This window comes from Melitaea cinxia, chromosome 4, assembly GCF_905220565.1.
Source record: "Melitaea cinxia chromosome 4, ilMelCinx1.1, whole genome shotgun sequence".
Taxonomy (NCBI): domain Eukaryota; kingdom Metazoa; phylum Arthropoda; class Insecta; order Lepidoptera; family Nymphalidae; genus Melitaea; species Melitaea cinxia.
The window spans coordinates 8,320,194-8,338,021 of NC_059397.1; the positions used below are offsets into that span (position 1 = coordinate 8,320,194).

The window sequence follows — 17,828 nt, forward strand, 5'->3', positions numbered from 1 at the left end:
ACAGACAAGGATGGCATAGAACTTTTAACAGTTATTTTAATTCTGTAAAGTCTTATTTTTTAAGAAAGTTACAACTAAACGGTAAATATTTGGTAAACATTCATATTAACATTATTATAGTGATATATTATTCTAATAATTTAAAGCAATCGACTGTGTTACCTTGTCTTAAACTGTCTGTAAATAGTTACATTTTCTGAAATTTTCCAATTTTATAAAATAACCTTCAAAGTATTAGAAAACGTTAGAAATAAATTCGGCTAGAAATGATCCAGTCTTAGTAGAATTTTGCGCTTAGCTAAACTTTTCGCGAATTATTTTTATTTATATAGATTAAAAACTGATTTCGCTGTATTTTGTTTGTAAGTAGGTTACAGACTCAATGTTTTACAACCCTAGCGCCGGCGGTTTGCGACGCGCCCGGACATTCCGTCCACAATTACTGACAATTGTACCAATTGAACACACCGCCACCCTTCCGCTTTCGAACTATCGTCATCATCCACTAACATCTGTCGTTCAACAACGAACTCATGCAATAACTATTGTCATGTTCGCTTCATTTCTTTGATTAAGCATTTAATTAGCTTCGTTACGTAAACGTTAAAAATACCAGCGCTCACAATAGTTCATTATAGTACTAGTAGTTTAATTGATTTTAAAAAACGTTATCTTTACTGACATTTTTAGTCTCATTCTCTTATTGACCATTTTTCAGTATCGTCATTACCATCGCTACTTGATCGAAATTATAGGTATATAGATAGATATTTTTTTACGAGATTTTATTTTTATTATTGGTTTTACAGCAACAAAATTGTAACAAAATATTTCTATTGCGTATTAAATATGAATAAAAGATGTAAACACGAGAACAACCGAAATAGGTAGAATTACTGGTACTTTCCATCACAAATTAACCTCATCTAGCTCTCGCACACAAGTAAAACTTGATTTCTTTTCGCAATTGAAGCAATTGCTCGCGGTCACCGCCTCGTCACCCTTCCGCTTAGGACAATGTCAGCTCCCATAATTCCTTCAAATGACTGATTACTTCATTACTTTGAATTCATGAACGATTTCAGTAATTTTTAATAGGTTTTATTGTATAACCTCTTGTTTTTTTCTAAAGAAAATGAAAATTGTAATTGATAAAGAAAGGGGGTAATATCTTTTTTTATTACGAAATTTTCATCTAAACAGACATTTATGATATTTTTGTGGGTTTCTTTCATATTAATTATTAGTCGGTCGAGCCATTCCCAGGATTTCTTATATACACGCTCTAATTTACTTTAATATTAGTGTACTTATATCAAGGTATGGAGAAGAATATATTTTTTGATGAACTATGTGTATTTGCTTCAAACATAGGTAAGTCAGTCAGTTCAGCCTATTGCAGTGCACTGCTGGACATAGGCCTCCTCAAGTTCGCGCAAGACATCCCGGTTTTCCGCAATACTCATTCAGCCTACACCGGCAATCTTACCTAAAAAAAAAGAAAAGGAAAAGCGATCTTCGTTATATACCTGATACGGTCGTTAATATTTTTATGTAACACTAAAAGAGAGTACCTAACAATTGGCGATAAACTCTTAATTTTAATATACGCTATGTAGATAATAGATTTTTACTATAATGACTTAAGTACCTACAAGTATACAAATATTCTACACGTGTAATGAAATTATTATCGTTTACGTGATTATAAACGGCTTTACTATGATGTATATACGATAATGTGCAAAATACAACTCAAGATTGAGGAAGAATTTTATTAGAAAATATATATTATATATATTTATATAAATATCACTTAACACACTAATTACAAAAAGGAAATATTTTTGTTGGTCAATTTACTAGTAGGTATAAGTAGTTTACTTTTTTAAACTAAATTATTTTATATCTTATCTATGTAAGATTATTAATAACATTTATCTATTTAAATAGTTCATTTACAAGTGGGTTCTTTTGATAAATCTTCATAAGATATTCTTGTCAAAAAGCTTAAGTATTGCAAGTGAAGTAAAATGTTTATCGGACGATTTATCAAAACATTCGATTACATTAGATGGCTAACGTCAAGGTCTTTAACTTGTCGCCAATAAAATTATATTTAGCGATATTTTTTTTTTCAATACGTTCTTTATTCTTGTAAATAAAAAACCGTTATATTTGAGAGGTAGATATCTATAGATTAATAATTATTTATGTATGTTTAACTTTACGTAAATATAGAATTTTATTTATTTCATCAATATACAATTATAACATCATAACAGTTTAAATTAATGGGATACTTGATTCCCCTTAATTAATGTTATAAATATTGGGAATCCTAAATTGCCCTCTGAGCAACTTTCGTAATGTTGGACAGACTATCCGAAAATAAATCAAAAGGTATTGAAATTTCATTTAACCGCCGCAAAGCTTATGAATGCCAATACTTGAGCAAATTAAACTTAGCTGATGGTACCAAGAATGCGACCGGTTGACGCCACGCGCCCAAGTTCGCGCATTTGGTACAGAACAATTAACTAAATAAGTATACCTATCTGGGTGATGTATCCAGCCGCGTAACACGAATTAAATAAGAGCAACTTTTCTCTGCACTGCAGCCTGTTATATCCGACCATACACATAACGAAGTTAAGGTTCTGTTTAAATTCGATTTAAGGTATTATAATACCTTATATATAGGTTTATAAAACTTTATTAATGTTTCATATTCAAAATTTCTATCACAAATTCCTAACTTATTTTATAAATTAAAGTTTAAGACTTTCTTTCTATAAAAAAAGAACCAAAACTATATGATAAATTTGTAACTGTATTATATTACTTTAAAATAAAAGATTTCAAATAGGCTAAAATTTAAATACATATAATTGTTACCTATATAATGTATGTTTTAATTTGCTGAATGTTAACAGACAGTCAGGAGGGAAATCCCTCGGCTGAACAGAAAACCGCGATCCTGGTACAATTCTACAGTTTAACATTAATCACATAATTCGATAAAATTTTATTATATTATATAATGATAATTATATAATTGTCCACACATAATATAATTCGCAAATAAGACTTTTCTAAAAGGCAATGAGGAAATATGATAATTCCTATGTCGCTGTGTTTAAATCGCAAAGTGCTGTGACGTCAAGTAGTTGCTATAGTTTCCGGGACTGCTGGCGCGTACACTGATAACGCTTATCATCGCTGACAGCGGCCTGGATGATCGACACATCGTCCTGTTTGTGGAAGTGCACATTATCAATTTTATTATTAAATACAATATGTGTAATTTGTTCAACACAAGGCGTTATATATTCATGTAGTTCTCTTCAATTGTGTATAGCGTCTATATTGTAACTTATTCAAAAAAAGCACTTCTAATATGAAAATAAGATTTATAAAAATTTACTTTATACGATTATTTATACTATTAAGATTACGGTAAAAAATATTTGACCTTATGCGATTGTTGATCTAGGGCACTGCTAATTTATTATACTTATTAACGCCTTATGACTTCTTCTCTATCTTGTTACATTTATAATCAAAATATTTACGAGTGTTATATTTATTATTGTGACTTTTGCTTATTTTGTTAGAGCATAATAGCAGACAATATTATGTATTTACGTGGAGTTCAATAGTCTAATAATGTATATTTATTACGACCGTGTTTACATTGTTGGTAATCGGCGAGATAAGAAAAATTATGAAATTCTCTAGATGATAAAAGCGATTTCTTATAACGAATTTTTCGTATCGAGGGTACCTACACTCAAAATTAAACACTGATGAGTGAACACATAAATTCCAAAAACTTTATAAAGAGTTGTGTACTTATGTACGCACGTATAAGAAGTTATCTTTCGTTGGCTAGCTAGTTTCACGGTGCTAATCATTTCATCGTTGACTAGCTAATTTCAGGGTGTCGGTTTTTTGTGACGGTGTGCACGCGTATCGTAAAAATTTACTCTCTAAAAGAAGTGCCTATAACTTCAAAAACTTAATAAGGTACACACGCTACCTACATGTTATAAGGAGTATTAACTTCGTTTAATTTTTACATTTAATTATTACAATCATAATTCAACGGTTCGTTTTTTAAATTTATAGTGACACGGAAATTCGCCATAAAATTTTTTGGCCCCATTATGACATAATTAATTTAGATAGATCAGCTATAATCTGTCCAAACAAAGCCATTATGAATTTATAGATGAACCTACGATCCCACGGTTAGGTTTAAAATCGATTTATGTGCAAAAAAATACTTTTATTTAAAAATATTACTGTAAGTAAAAAACGTAAATAGTTTATATTTCCAACTAAATAATTTCTTACGTAAATCGTCAAAGATCATTGAAACTAATATATTATCAGCATTCGTAATTACGATCTCAGTGTCTTTTAGCGCAGAAATCCCACTATTTTGCTCTCATCGTCAGGGAGAAAGAGAAGCAGCAACAGTAGCATCGCGTGCGGCTGTCGACGCCCCTGATTTCTATATTCTAAGCGCGTGACCAATTACACTGGAACAAAATTAAATCAATAAGTAATATATTTGTTTTTAAGATATAATACATAGTCTGTTTTAATGACGATTTCCGAATACGTATTCAGGATATTGATTAAAATAATCAACACTAATTTTATCGCTACATTTTTTGCAAACACCACTTGTTTATATAGATCCGTAGATATGTATTAAGAGCCATTTCACAATTTTACGCTCTGCAAGTTTAGGTAAATTTGGTCGCATCGCGCGAGTCGTACGAGCCGCGCGATCTTTGTGCTAGTACGTATAGTGTGACAACCAAAAGACCATCGTGATCATTTTCTGATGTATAATAAAAATTATAACTATGGTATAAAATGTTTTTTACATAATTAATTTGTTAAAAATTTCAAGTATGTTATATAACAACAGTCAATAAATTTAAAATAAAATTAAAATAATCAATTTTATGAAACATTTTTTTTAAATTGATTTAGTTTTTTCAGTTTACGAATGAATCTAATATTTACGATATGAATAAAAAAGCATTTAATGACATCGACACCGACAAACATATTAATTAACAAATAACAAGACAAACAGATTGAAATGCCTATTTGTATTGATAGTGTGAGAAAAGAAAATTAAATTATACATTTGTTTACAGAAATTATCATTATATTATTTTACAGTCATTTTCGTAATATGTTTATTTTATTTATATTTTATTATGAAAGTATCAAATGCGTTTTATCCGCTATAACAACAGGCGCTTGGCGCGTGTGAGCGAAAGAGACGGCTGCGCAGAATTTGGCATAGACCTTACCTCTAAGAACGCTAGCGCTCGACTGATTTACCGGGCTTGATGCGTGGCAATATATACTATCTTTTTATTATTTAATATAAAATGTATTAAAAATAATTACATCTTTTAATTTTTTTTTTTTTTTTGTATTCCTTAATGATGTAAGTTTACTTTGATGAAGATAGTTCGTTAAAATTTCTTAGTTTTCTAAGAGAAATATCGCTTTTAAAATTGTACTTATTTGGAAAATATTCGTAACTTTAAATTTTTTTTATCGTTTAATAGAGATACAAATGGAATAAAAATCTATGATAGTGGACAACAAAATTATATTCCACATATTATGATATTTTTTTAAAATGGTTTCAACGTAGAGGTTATTGAAAAGTAGGACTTCAAAGTATACATTGCGACCGTTTACCCAGGGAGGAGGCTGATGAAAAGGTTAATAATTTTATACACATAATATAAATCAAAATTCTGATCTGACTATGGACTACAACAAAGGTTGCTCTATTATATTTCAAGAATATAAATTACATTATTGCATCCAACACTGAGATTAACGACGTCAAAATATTACAATTTCGCGGATTGTTACCGATTTTTGTGAAATGGCTCTTAATGCAAAACACTGTCTTCGCTATTTGCTAGTCATTACGAACTATGTTTGAATATTTTTGTCGTTATCTTTATGAGAACTGTTGATCAATTTTATAATTAATGTTTAATACCTACATATATATATAGTTAGTACATATAATTACGAGTAAGTTAGTATATGTAGTTAAATCGTTAAGTTAATAGAAACAGATAAATTGATAGAGAGGTGTTTGCTAATCTCCGCTAATCATTCAGTATAAATGTTTTGTGTATTTATACATCTACACGTTAAGATTCTGACGTGAAACACTACTGATATTTATTTTCATTTTCATTGTTCGTTTTATCTAAAGATTACGATGAAATCCAATATGATAACTTAAATCTAAAGAATAGCGAAAGTTAAAATAATATTTTTCAATTTAAAGAAGTATAAGTAGTATAGTATTCACCCTTTTTATTATTTTGGTTTTACGCAGAAACTGTTCGATTCAGTGGGTTAGTATATATAAAGTACTCGGCCATAAATAATGCACAGCTTTGGAAAGAGACAATCGGCTAATTTTGACTTCATAGCACGATATAGTGCAAGATCTCAGACTCAGTGAAGGATTTATAAATACTATTAACATCGTCGGAACTGCAAAATCGCATTTTTTTGTTTATTTGCCAAATAACCAAGTCTCTATCATCAGCTGAAGAGAAATTTTTTATTTTATGCATATATTATTTAGTTGTGGTACTTCTGACAAATCAGTACCTATTAGTCTTAACCCGTTAAAATTGTAACAAGTGACTTTTCTCATATTTACACATTAAATACCGGCTAGTAATAATATTAAACATAAATAGGCTGTACAGCATTACTTGAATATTTCATGATCCTGCTCAAAATAAGTATATAAAAAGATACACAAAAATTGTATATACGTGTATTTTGTCCTTTAAAAAATAAGAAAGGTCTGGAGTCAAAAAATAAAATCCAGGTTTTACGTGAAATGCTGGTTTGAAGTTATGTACTCTTGTGTCTGGTTCAAGGATAGCTTGGAAAAAACTTAGAGTACTCAATAAATACTGCTTTTTTTTTCACAACAATTTACAGAAAAAAATATCGACTGGTGCCAGTACTTTTTCCTGTGTCTTTTTATTTTATACTAGCTGGTACTCACGGCTGCTCCCGCGTGGACGTTACTATTTTTTTTTCTAATATTTCCAAATTTTCATTACATAAGAACCTTTTACTAAATATTAGAAAACTTTCAAAAAGATGAATAAAATCGGCAAAGTCGTTCTCCAGTTATAGCGTGACTAAAGGAAATAGAGATTACCTAATTTTTTATATATTTACTCGTAGATTTGATAACAATGTTTATACAATTACTTAGACACAATAATATACAATTTAAACACTAGTATAATAAATAAAAAGTTATAATGATAACAATAACAAAACTTGTATAATTAAATAAAAGATCATCGTATCCGGGTAAAACAAGTTATTAGTATCAAGACCCAGTTTGTATCCTGTCTCTTAAGGAAGCTCAAGATGAGACGTAACAAATAGGTTGTAATAATCAAACGGTTGCGAAGTGCCGCTAATTGTGTGAACCATCATGTCCGGCTTGAAATCCATTCATTATGAATCGCCTCGCTGTTTTTCTCATCTCATGTTATGCAATCACAAACCAACACTAATCGAATCTGTTTAGTTATTCTTATTAATAAAAATAAGTTATATTGTTTTTTTTTTTTTCAAATACATAGTTAATGAATGAAATTACCAACAGAATTTATTTATAATTTGGGTTGTCTGGAAGAAATGGCTAAATAGCCATAAGCCGGCCTATTGTACTTCACAGTCTGTAAATGTTTTTTTTTAAATGTGTTTATTGTTTAAAATGTAGTTGTGCTGTAAAATAAAGTATGAATAAATAAATAAATAAATTTATCAGGACTTTTTAAAGACTGACTGCCAATGTAAAAATTTATTCATTCAATAATATTGACCTTAGTTAATCGTGAGCGATTTCTAACTTCAGCGTAAGAAAAACAAATAGCATACAGTCATGATAAACTAATGACGCATTTAAGTTCCGAGTATTCACATTATAATTATGTAACGAGCTATGTAATTATCTATACCCATTACATAAAAAGATGTGTCATATTTTTTAAGTAGACTGTAAGTGTGTAAACAGGGACTAAAAAGCGACTAAAAAATCTCTCTCAGTTTGTACGGAGACAAGAAAAAATATTCAGTAAATATTATATCGTTTTTAAACGTTACTAACGTTCGATACGTTAACTTCTTTCGAAAGTCGAGACCTTGGCATAGGCCTTGTGCATGGAAACAAGTGACGCGGAAGTATTCGGCATTGTTTCAGCAAATTGTTGCCGAAGCTGTGGTGGGGGAAGATACAAAACTGAGGAAACGGATGCGAACTTCATATATTTTTAAACATTACTCATGCGTCATACACGCCGTCTATTATGATCTTACAACGTTACACGTAATATGAAAATATGATATAGATTGTTATTTTCCTATCTTACAGTTCGATATTTTTTCCTTGAAGTATGACAGCATTGATTTTGGATTTTGTTTGAGATTTTTAAACTAAAACTACTTTTAACCGCAGACATTATAGCAGTATTTTAACATGGTGAAAAGTAATAGGTATTATAAATGCAAAAGTTTGTGAGGATGGATTAATGCTTGTTAGTCTCTTTCGCAAAAAGTGCTGAACTAATTGTAATGAAACTTAATACGTGTATTCTTGATATTCAGCGATATCGCAAGAGATAAGTAATAATATAAAGGTTACTTTTTATCCCAACTTATTCCCACAGGGCCGAAGACATATCGCCCAGTGGCGTAGAGTGGGTTTTAACCGTCCGGGCCCCACCGAAAATGTGCCGCTGCTATTATGTACTTAATTTCATTTGTTTTACCAAATTAATTTTACACACTCATTCCAAGCACAATTTTCATTATAAATGTATTTATAAACCGACTTCAAAAAAGGAGTCGGTTCTCAATTCTACTGTATTTTTATGTGTGTTATATTGCTACACTAATTTAGAACAACTTATACCTATCGTACATGTGTAATATAACAATTACAATACCGAAAAGAGTTGACGACAATCGCAAATAAGCGATACACGTCCAGTTCAAATAAGTTAATATTACAAAATCTATAAATAACAATTTATTGCAAAATGACTTGTTGTAACTTAGATGATCTCTATTTATTTAAAAATTCCATCCATAGAATCAACATAGCGCCCGGATTCTGCGAACACGTAATACTGTAGGTACGAAGATTCACGATTATAAATGTAAATTTTAAGCAAGTTATAGTATGTTATAAAAATATATATCGGCGCAAATGACAATAGTTCGTCCGTTGAACTAATTCAGTTTAATACTTTGATTGTTTTATAATTACTTGTAAGCTGTTGATTGACCATTACAATGTAAAATATGTGACTTTTATTAAAAATATCAAATTGAAATTCGCGTTTGACTTAATGAAATACTTATCGTGCATTTTAAAAGCTCTGAAGCTGTTCCTCCTTTGTTATATAATTTTGTTGATTTCTTACCTAAAATCATATTTACATGCTTTTATCAAAACTATGTAAAAATGACAATATCTATGTAATAATATTATGTATTTATTTTAGTGCTTTAGATACTTTGTGGGTCAATTTCATCGGTTGTTAGCCTTGGTTCTTTGACTACATAATTATCTATACTAATATTATAAAACTGAAGAGTTTGTTTGTTTGAGCGCGCTAATATTAGCAACAACTGGTCCGATTTGAAAAATTCTTTCAGTGTTAGATAGCCCATTTATCGAGGAAGGCATATCATAACGCTAAGAAAAGAAGCGGAGCACCAATGAAGAATGTTTCAAATCGGGTTTTATTTCCTTTTGAGAGCTTCCGCTTCTGATAAATAAATTTCTGAAATAAAAGTAGCCTTCGTTGCTCCTTACGATATCAGCTATCAGCCAGTGAAAGTCCCGTCAAAATTGGTCCAGCTGTTTCAGAGATTATCCGGAACAAATAGACGGACAGACAAACAGACAGACACAATCCATGTGCATTTAGTAAAAAGCGGTTATTGTAATATTATAAACAGACATTTCAATTTTATTTATTTGTATGCATTTAAAAAGAAATAAATAAATGATACAAAAGACGATTAGGATTAGGGGGTCGACGAAGTGTGACATTGTTTGACAAGGGGAGTGGTCCAAAATTTTGTGACATCACATTTCCAAATATAATATATCTAAACGGCAGTACTAAAACGTAATATTTAAAGTTAAACAATTAACTTAAAAAAAAAAATAAAGTTTAAATTGTTTTGTAGACGAATCGACTTTGCTACTTGAGCCTATCGCAATCCACTGCTGGACATCTAATCTCAATTTTAGTAGTTCCAGCGAGCCGGAGGGCGTCCCACACTTCTTTTGCCAACATGGTGGTATTCACTCCAGGACAAGTCTGTTCCAGCGTCCATCAGTCCTGCGACACAGGTGATCAGTCCACTGCCGACTGATAGTCTCTCTACGCCCATTCCATTGCACGTTTAGCGACTTTAAGCTTACGGCTAGTCCCTTCGTCAGTGTCAACGTCTCGGCACTGTATATCAAAACAGGCAGGACGCATTTCTCGAAGATTTTTCGTCATCAAGCATTGCGGAATCTTAGAAGACGAAGCCTGCCAAACGTCGCCCAGCCTAATCGTTGATGCCTCGTCCCCCCAAGTCAAGCTTTTAAAGACATCCTCTAGCGTAGTGGTAAACAGTTTCGCTGATATTACATCCCCCTACCTTACCCTTGTCTTGTCTTTTTAATTGACTTAAATTAAAATAAAAATAATGTTGAAACCGATGTGCGAAATTTCAAAATATATGACGTTACACTAGGTAGGGCGGATCTCATAAATGTGACCATATTATAAGGAAGGGAGTGGGGAAAAAAATCGGGAAATTCGTGTGACGTAACTTAGGGATGGCCCCTTACTAAACATTAGTCACGTATCTAGTAGTTGCCATCTGAATCATGAAACTCAATTATTCAGATATTTTTCTTATATCAGCTTGATAGATATCTTACATAGTAGTGTAGCTATATTTTTAAAACAAATAGCAAGTGAATTAATCTTTCTGTGATGGTCCTTGCTTCCTTTTCAGACTATAAAAATCAAAAGAAGAGACGATCGCGAAGATTTGTATTTTCTGCAAAGATTAATAACCTATTTGGTCACAAGACTGTCCCAAAAGTATAGAGTATAGACTATAAAAGATTAAAATCAGAAAAACTTTTAAAACATACAACATACTTCTTAAGGAGTTTCTTAAAAGATGTAAATGGAACAAAAAAACAATATATAGTGACAAATGGTTACAATAAGGTATCAAGTAAAGATATCACAGTGGAGTAATTCACTATACACTAGATAATCACGGAGACAGCTCGGGTATTGTGTTACACTGACCACAGCGCAACAAAAACAAAGAGACTGTCCTCAATCGTGCGTGTCCTGCCTCCGAGCTCCAGGGCTGCCGAAAAAACCTTTTACCAGGCTTTAAACTACATTAATTTAAATCATAGTTAGAACTCTTTTGTTGTATGGTATACATAAAAATTAAAAAAATATTGTAAAGTATATTGGCTACATTCAAAGACGGAGTTATCTGCAGACAGTCCACTATAGTAAAAGGCTTTCTTTTGTATATGTGATCGATCTCTTCTACTTATATTTTTATTTTATACAAGTTGTTTGGTCAAATGTGTATTCTAAACACATACACACAAACAAAACAAAACACACATTACAAAGTCTAAATGTTTGTAAAAACATAAATGATCTTACATTCATAAACTATTATTTTTTTCTTTATTTACACAAATTAATGAGCACTAGCACTTAGTACACGAAAATTAATGAGCGTTTAAATTTAAATCACAGCTGAAAAATAATGCATCTTTTACATTGTAATGAGAACAACGATACTGTTTGGAGATGTGCAGTACTGCAATCAATGATGGCGTCAAATGTACATCAATTAAAAATGGCGTGAACTCACGTGTATTGCCCATAGTCACCGCAATCAATACTTTTTACAAAATATATAAAATAATAAAAACCTTTTTAGGTACCTACTTGTCCATTTTATAAATTAAATTTATATTTTTTTAAAGCCATTATCAGTATGTTATAGGAACTTTATGCTATAAGCAAAAAAATAAGCACGGAACACATTTTAGCAACATTCTTTAAATTGACATTAACATGACTGCATTTGTAATGCTACAAGTTTCCATATTTATGCCATTATACACCTTATTGTAAAATACTGAGTGGTTCCGCTACCCCAGTACTGATTTTATCTTATACAGTAGACAGGTACAGGGCACCTACAGTTCCGTGAATAAAATCAAATGAGAAATGATTATGTAAATAATAAATAATATGAAAATATATGTAAAAAGTATGATAAAGTTAACATAGTGATGATACGTTGAAAAATATATACCCAGCCCTATAGTCTCTCTTAACCCGTTGCGTTGCTAGCGGTGGGCGGGGTAGGGGCAGGAAGCCGCAGGACATCCGACACGTACAGGAAGCTAAACCAGTTCCAGAGCCTTTGTCCCTCAACTCCCGCCCCATCCCGCTCCAGTCGGACCACATTCCTCCACAACCTCCGTGCGCCCGCGCACTGCACTCTACTCATACATTAATCATTTTGAAATGACATTTTCATATATTCCATTTTTAATATTGTTCCACATCATATTTTACATTAAAAATTGCTATAGGTTTAATATTTATTGGTGATAAAATACTGTCTTTGATTAAACTGTTAAAGGACAATCATCTATTAAAAATGTAATTACCATAGCACTATGGCGCGATAAATTCGTACTCACTATTATTGTTTGAAATCAACACACGTATACAATGTATGTTAACATACTTACGAGTATATTATTCGGAAGTAGTTACCTTATCGGTATTCAATGCAAAGTTTACAAATATATGAAACACAATTGATAATTTACAACAACAACAACAACAACAAAAATATCGCGGTCATTAGAAAATGAAGTTTAGCCTATACTTTAAGTTGGACAAAATTAAACATGACTTGTGTGCAAACTTTCTTTAGAATCGGTCCAGTAGTTTCGGAGATAAGCCCGGATATACATCGTGAAATGAGATTTTTATATATATAGAAAATATATATTTGACATAATCTGTGATTTTTAAAAAATATAAATAAAGTAAAATCATTCATTCAAGTAAATTATTAACAATATAAATGTAGAGTTTATCCTCCTTCTTAAGAGTTCACGATATATTTTGTATAGTTTAATATCTTTTGTTGGAAATAAGTGCGAGCACTAGAATAAAGTTGTATGATAATATGTCCCTGTCCCTGTATTAAATAATGTAATATTTTTTTTTTATACTTATACATATTTGGCGATAAGAATTTATGTTACGGCCAATAAAATTACTCACGCTAAATAATCTATATGTATCTATCTGCACCAAAAAACTCCTCAGACATCATTAGGTACGAGTTTCTAAATATATTCTAGAGCAATTTTCTCTATTAATAAATCGGGTAACATCGTCAAATATATGATTAACGCGGTAACGCCGACGATGTCTACACGATGCGGAAAAACGTCGGTACCTAAAATAACCGCTGAATATTTCCGACTCGAATCCCGTCCGACTTGTGGAAATAATGTCTAAAGACAGTCGGCGCGCGCGCAACTTCCGGAACGCGATAAAGATGGCGGCGGCGGTGAGCCAACATGGCGAAGTTTCCGGTCACGCTGATTCACATGTAGCGGCAGTCGATTCTGGCTTGCTCATAACATTTCTGTTTTGTGATTCAGCTTTTTACGCAACACGTAGGTGTCCACAAACTAAAGCGCTTTGGAATTCATTGTCTGGCATAAACTCAAGTCCAAGTCTAAGAATTTTACAGTCGTACATTATCAATTTTATGCATGTACTATTGATTACTACAATACAAAGGTAAATGTCAAAATGTCTTGTAATATTTTTTTGGGGTAATTATAATCAAAAACTTTGTACGTACTATTAAGAATAAGGACATTAACCCGGCTAGTGAACCTATTATTACAAATACAAAATTAAAACATTCTTGTTAAAGTAAATACTCGTTTAGCTGAAAAATTATGTAAGAATTTTAAATTTATTAAAGAACGAGGTATTGCAGAGAGATTATAAGAAAAAATATTAAATAATATTTTAACTATATACTATTATTTACTTATATAATATTCTTGTCGAAATTTGGTAATTATAAGATTAGACGTTAACAATTGCATAATGTAGTCAGTAAAAAACGTTTTTATAACCATATTAGGTAGAGATGTTGGTCTATTCCGATATAATTCTTTCTTAAAATTCGTTAAAATGTGCCGAACCTGCTATCGCCTACGAGATTAACATATTTTTAGATAAAATAGTTATTTGTTTTACGAATTTAACCTGAGATAGTTGGAAAGAAGTTTAGATAAATACTAAATTACAAGATTAGTAATTCTTTTTACGATAACATTGAATTAAATTTAACTGTAGTCAAGGATGAATATCTTAAGCAAAATACTGCAGTACTGTTTACATTTAAAATAAACTACGGAAACTTCCAGTAAAATGTTAAACGCCTGATTTTAGAAACAATCTTTAATATTAGTATATTCATACAACAACAACCGCTCTGGTGTAGTGGTGCAAGTAGTTTCCTAAAACACCGACGGTTTGCGGGTTCGAATCCCGCTAGGGATGGATGTTTGTATTTGAACAAATATTTCTTTCCGATTTGGATGTCTGTCCTTGTGCGTCTTTCCACCGTGCCTCGGATAGTACGTTAAGCCGTCGGTCCCGGTTGTTATTATAAATGCCTGATAGCGATCGTTACTCATAGTAGGGAACATACCTATCCGCCAACCCGTAGTGTAAACAGCGTGGTGTATTAAGTTCCAATCCTTCTCCTACATGGAGAAAGAAGCCTATGCCCAGCATGGGGTTTTTCCAGGCAGGATGCATATAACAATTATAATATATAGTTATTATAATAGTTTGTTGTAGAATAAAAATATACACCTACAGCAATCCGTGAAATTTATTTTAAATTTAATGAAATTAGTAAACATAGATATATACTTATTGCAAATATATATATAAAACCTAAATGACAAGCGTTAAATAAAGTGAAAAATCAATTTAAGTAAAATTTTCAAAGCGCGTTTTGACGAGATAGTCGTATGCATAAGTAATACCTACATTAATGTTAGTAGCGACAGAGGCGAAGGTAGCGGCAAGGTTGTCGCACCGGCCGTGGCAGTGAACTTGCTTTCTTTAGCCGTCGCGCCGCAACTTACCTCGACAGAACGTCTCACAGCGTAAGCCGATTCATTATGACCATTAACATTCAAACTTTAAACGAATTTGGCGATTTTGTTGTTGAAATTAACGCGGTATTGTAAATATTTCCTGTTACATTGAACGAGAAGTATTTTTAATAAACGAAAAGTTAAATCGATGCGAAATGTAGATTCTACGGAGAAGAACCGATAAGAAATTCGATTGTTACAAGTACTCTTAATTTTTTTTTAGGAACATGATTTAAAAATTCTATCATTTTTTAATTCATAGAAAGTTACTAAAATAATACGCAAAACAAATTTTAAAGCCAGATTTATTAAACTACAGTGAACCCTCGTTGGAATAAGCGCATCTTGTTTCAGCGCGAATCAGTAGCTTAGCTACAAAGGGTCAAGGTGGGGCAGTGCCCCGGGGCCCCCAAGCTCAGGGGGCCCCTCAGACTCTGACTTACAAACTATAAATTGAAATAATGAAATTGTTTCCCACATTCGGAATATAAATAAACCAGTTTCAATGAACGCGAATTTAATAATGGTAACTTATCTGAAAAATTTCAGAGGAATTCCCAACAAGTCTCGAACATCTTTGTTTGAAACTTGGAGGTAACTCCTTTGTCCCCAGCATGTTTCAGCAGCAAGCGCTTGATGCAAGGCGGACCTATAAGAAACACTCGACGGACAATAAAAAAATTTGAAGAATTATCTTCAGATTATCGATTTTTAAACAGGAAATATATATATTTACTAGATGACCCCGCAAACATCGTTTTGCCATAATTATATGATATTAACCTCCCATAACACCCCCCCTCACCCTTTATAACTTAGGGATATGAAAAATAGATTTTTAGCCGATTCTCAGACCTACCCGATATGCACACAAAATTTCATAAGAACCGGTCTAGCCGTTTCGGAGGAGTATTGTAACTAACATAACACGAGAATTTTATATATAAGATTTAAAATTACTTTTTTCAATAATTTACTAGACAAAATAATAACTCAGTTAAATGCACGTTTTGCAGTCCGTTAAATATTCAAATTTCCAACACCAACTTAACCGACTTCCAAAAATGAGGAGGTTCTCAATTCGATTTCGATGATTTTTATTTTAATCGAAAGCGTATCGACGCACCACGCGTGTCATGTAGTCTCATTTAAATTTAATTACATTTTAAACGGTTTTATTTAGCTCACCCCGTTTGTTTTATTTTTTATTTCGACTTATATGTAATAATGCATACATACTTGACTATTCTTTCGTCGACCTAGGTTCTATTATACCGCATATTTTTTCACTGAGTATACCGATTTTTAATAATTCTTGTTTTATTCGAAAGCTGATTCTTGTCTTATATTCGAATTTAAATTTAATTGAAATCGAATCACTTATCGATGTAATCGAAAGGGTTTTGCTGTGTGGTTTCGGCAGTCTAGAATTTAGCCTCCTCTCTTCCCGTGGGTGTCGTAAGAGGTGTCATAATGTTAGTTACAATACTCGTCCGAAACGGCTGGATCGATTTTTATAAAATTGTGTGTGCATATCGGGTGAGAATCGGCCAACATCTTTTTTCATACCCCTAAGTTATAAGACGTGGGGATAAATGGGGTTAAAACATATATAGCAAAACAACGTTTGCGGGGTCAATTAGTATATATATTTAATACAGGTAGAAGCGGCTCGTGACATTTTTAATGGGGATTCACAAAAAAAAAAAAAATGAAAGACTAACACTTACCGTTTATTTATTTTTTTGTAAAGAAAATCCATCCCGTCCATGTAGATTCACCACCACTGCCGGAGCCAGCTCCAAACACTGGACACGAAAAACAAAATAATTTATTGCTTTTTTCCAATCCACATAAATAACCAAGGTGTTTTGACATATTGTTCAGATTTAAAAACATGGGTAAAAGATTCAGTTTTCGTGCTACATTTTTGAGTAAGTGCAATTTCAGAACGTGGTGACCCCTTAGATTTCATTTGGAGGCGCATTTCGAGAGTCTTTTAAAACTGTTGTGTTGTAATAAACTGAGGATAAGTCTGATTGAGGATAAGTCATAGATACAGAAATCGAACCCACAACTCTATAACGCATTAGGATAATATCCTGTAATGTTAGATGTATGATGGGATAAATAAATAAATAAATAAATAAATAAATAAATAAATAAATAAATAAATAACAGGGCATTAGGCATATTGCTATAAGTAAGCATATTGACGTAAAATATGAGTATCTCGAAGTACTCATACTGTGTCAATTTATAAGAATCTAATTAATTTATACTTTTAAAAAAAATATTTTTTAATATATTTAGTAGGTATTCGATGCCAACATAAATAAAAGAAGCAAAGAAATCGTAACTATGTAAGTCGATAGTTCCAAGAATTAATCAACGATTAGTATTAAGAAATGTCGGCAAACAGCTTTGAGGGCCGAGCTTTAGTTGTCCG

At 31.8% G+C, this 17,828-nt stretch overlaps 1 long non-coding RNA gene across 1 annotated transcript; it reads right to left on the reverse strand.

Moving 5' to 3' along the window:
- Positions 1-4,323: 4,323 nt before the first annotated feature.
- LOC123653346 lies at positions 4,324-13,516 on the reverse strand. The gene is made up of 2 exons (XR_006743072.1): positions 13,467-13,516; positions 4,324-4,547 (listed from the first exon to the last, which is right to left on the reverse strand). It is a non-coding gene; the product is annotated as an uncharacterized LOC123653346 (long non-coding RNA).
- Between the last annotated feature and the right edge of the window lie 4,312 nt (positions 13,517-17,828).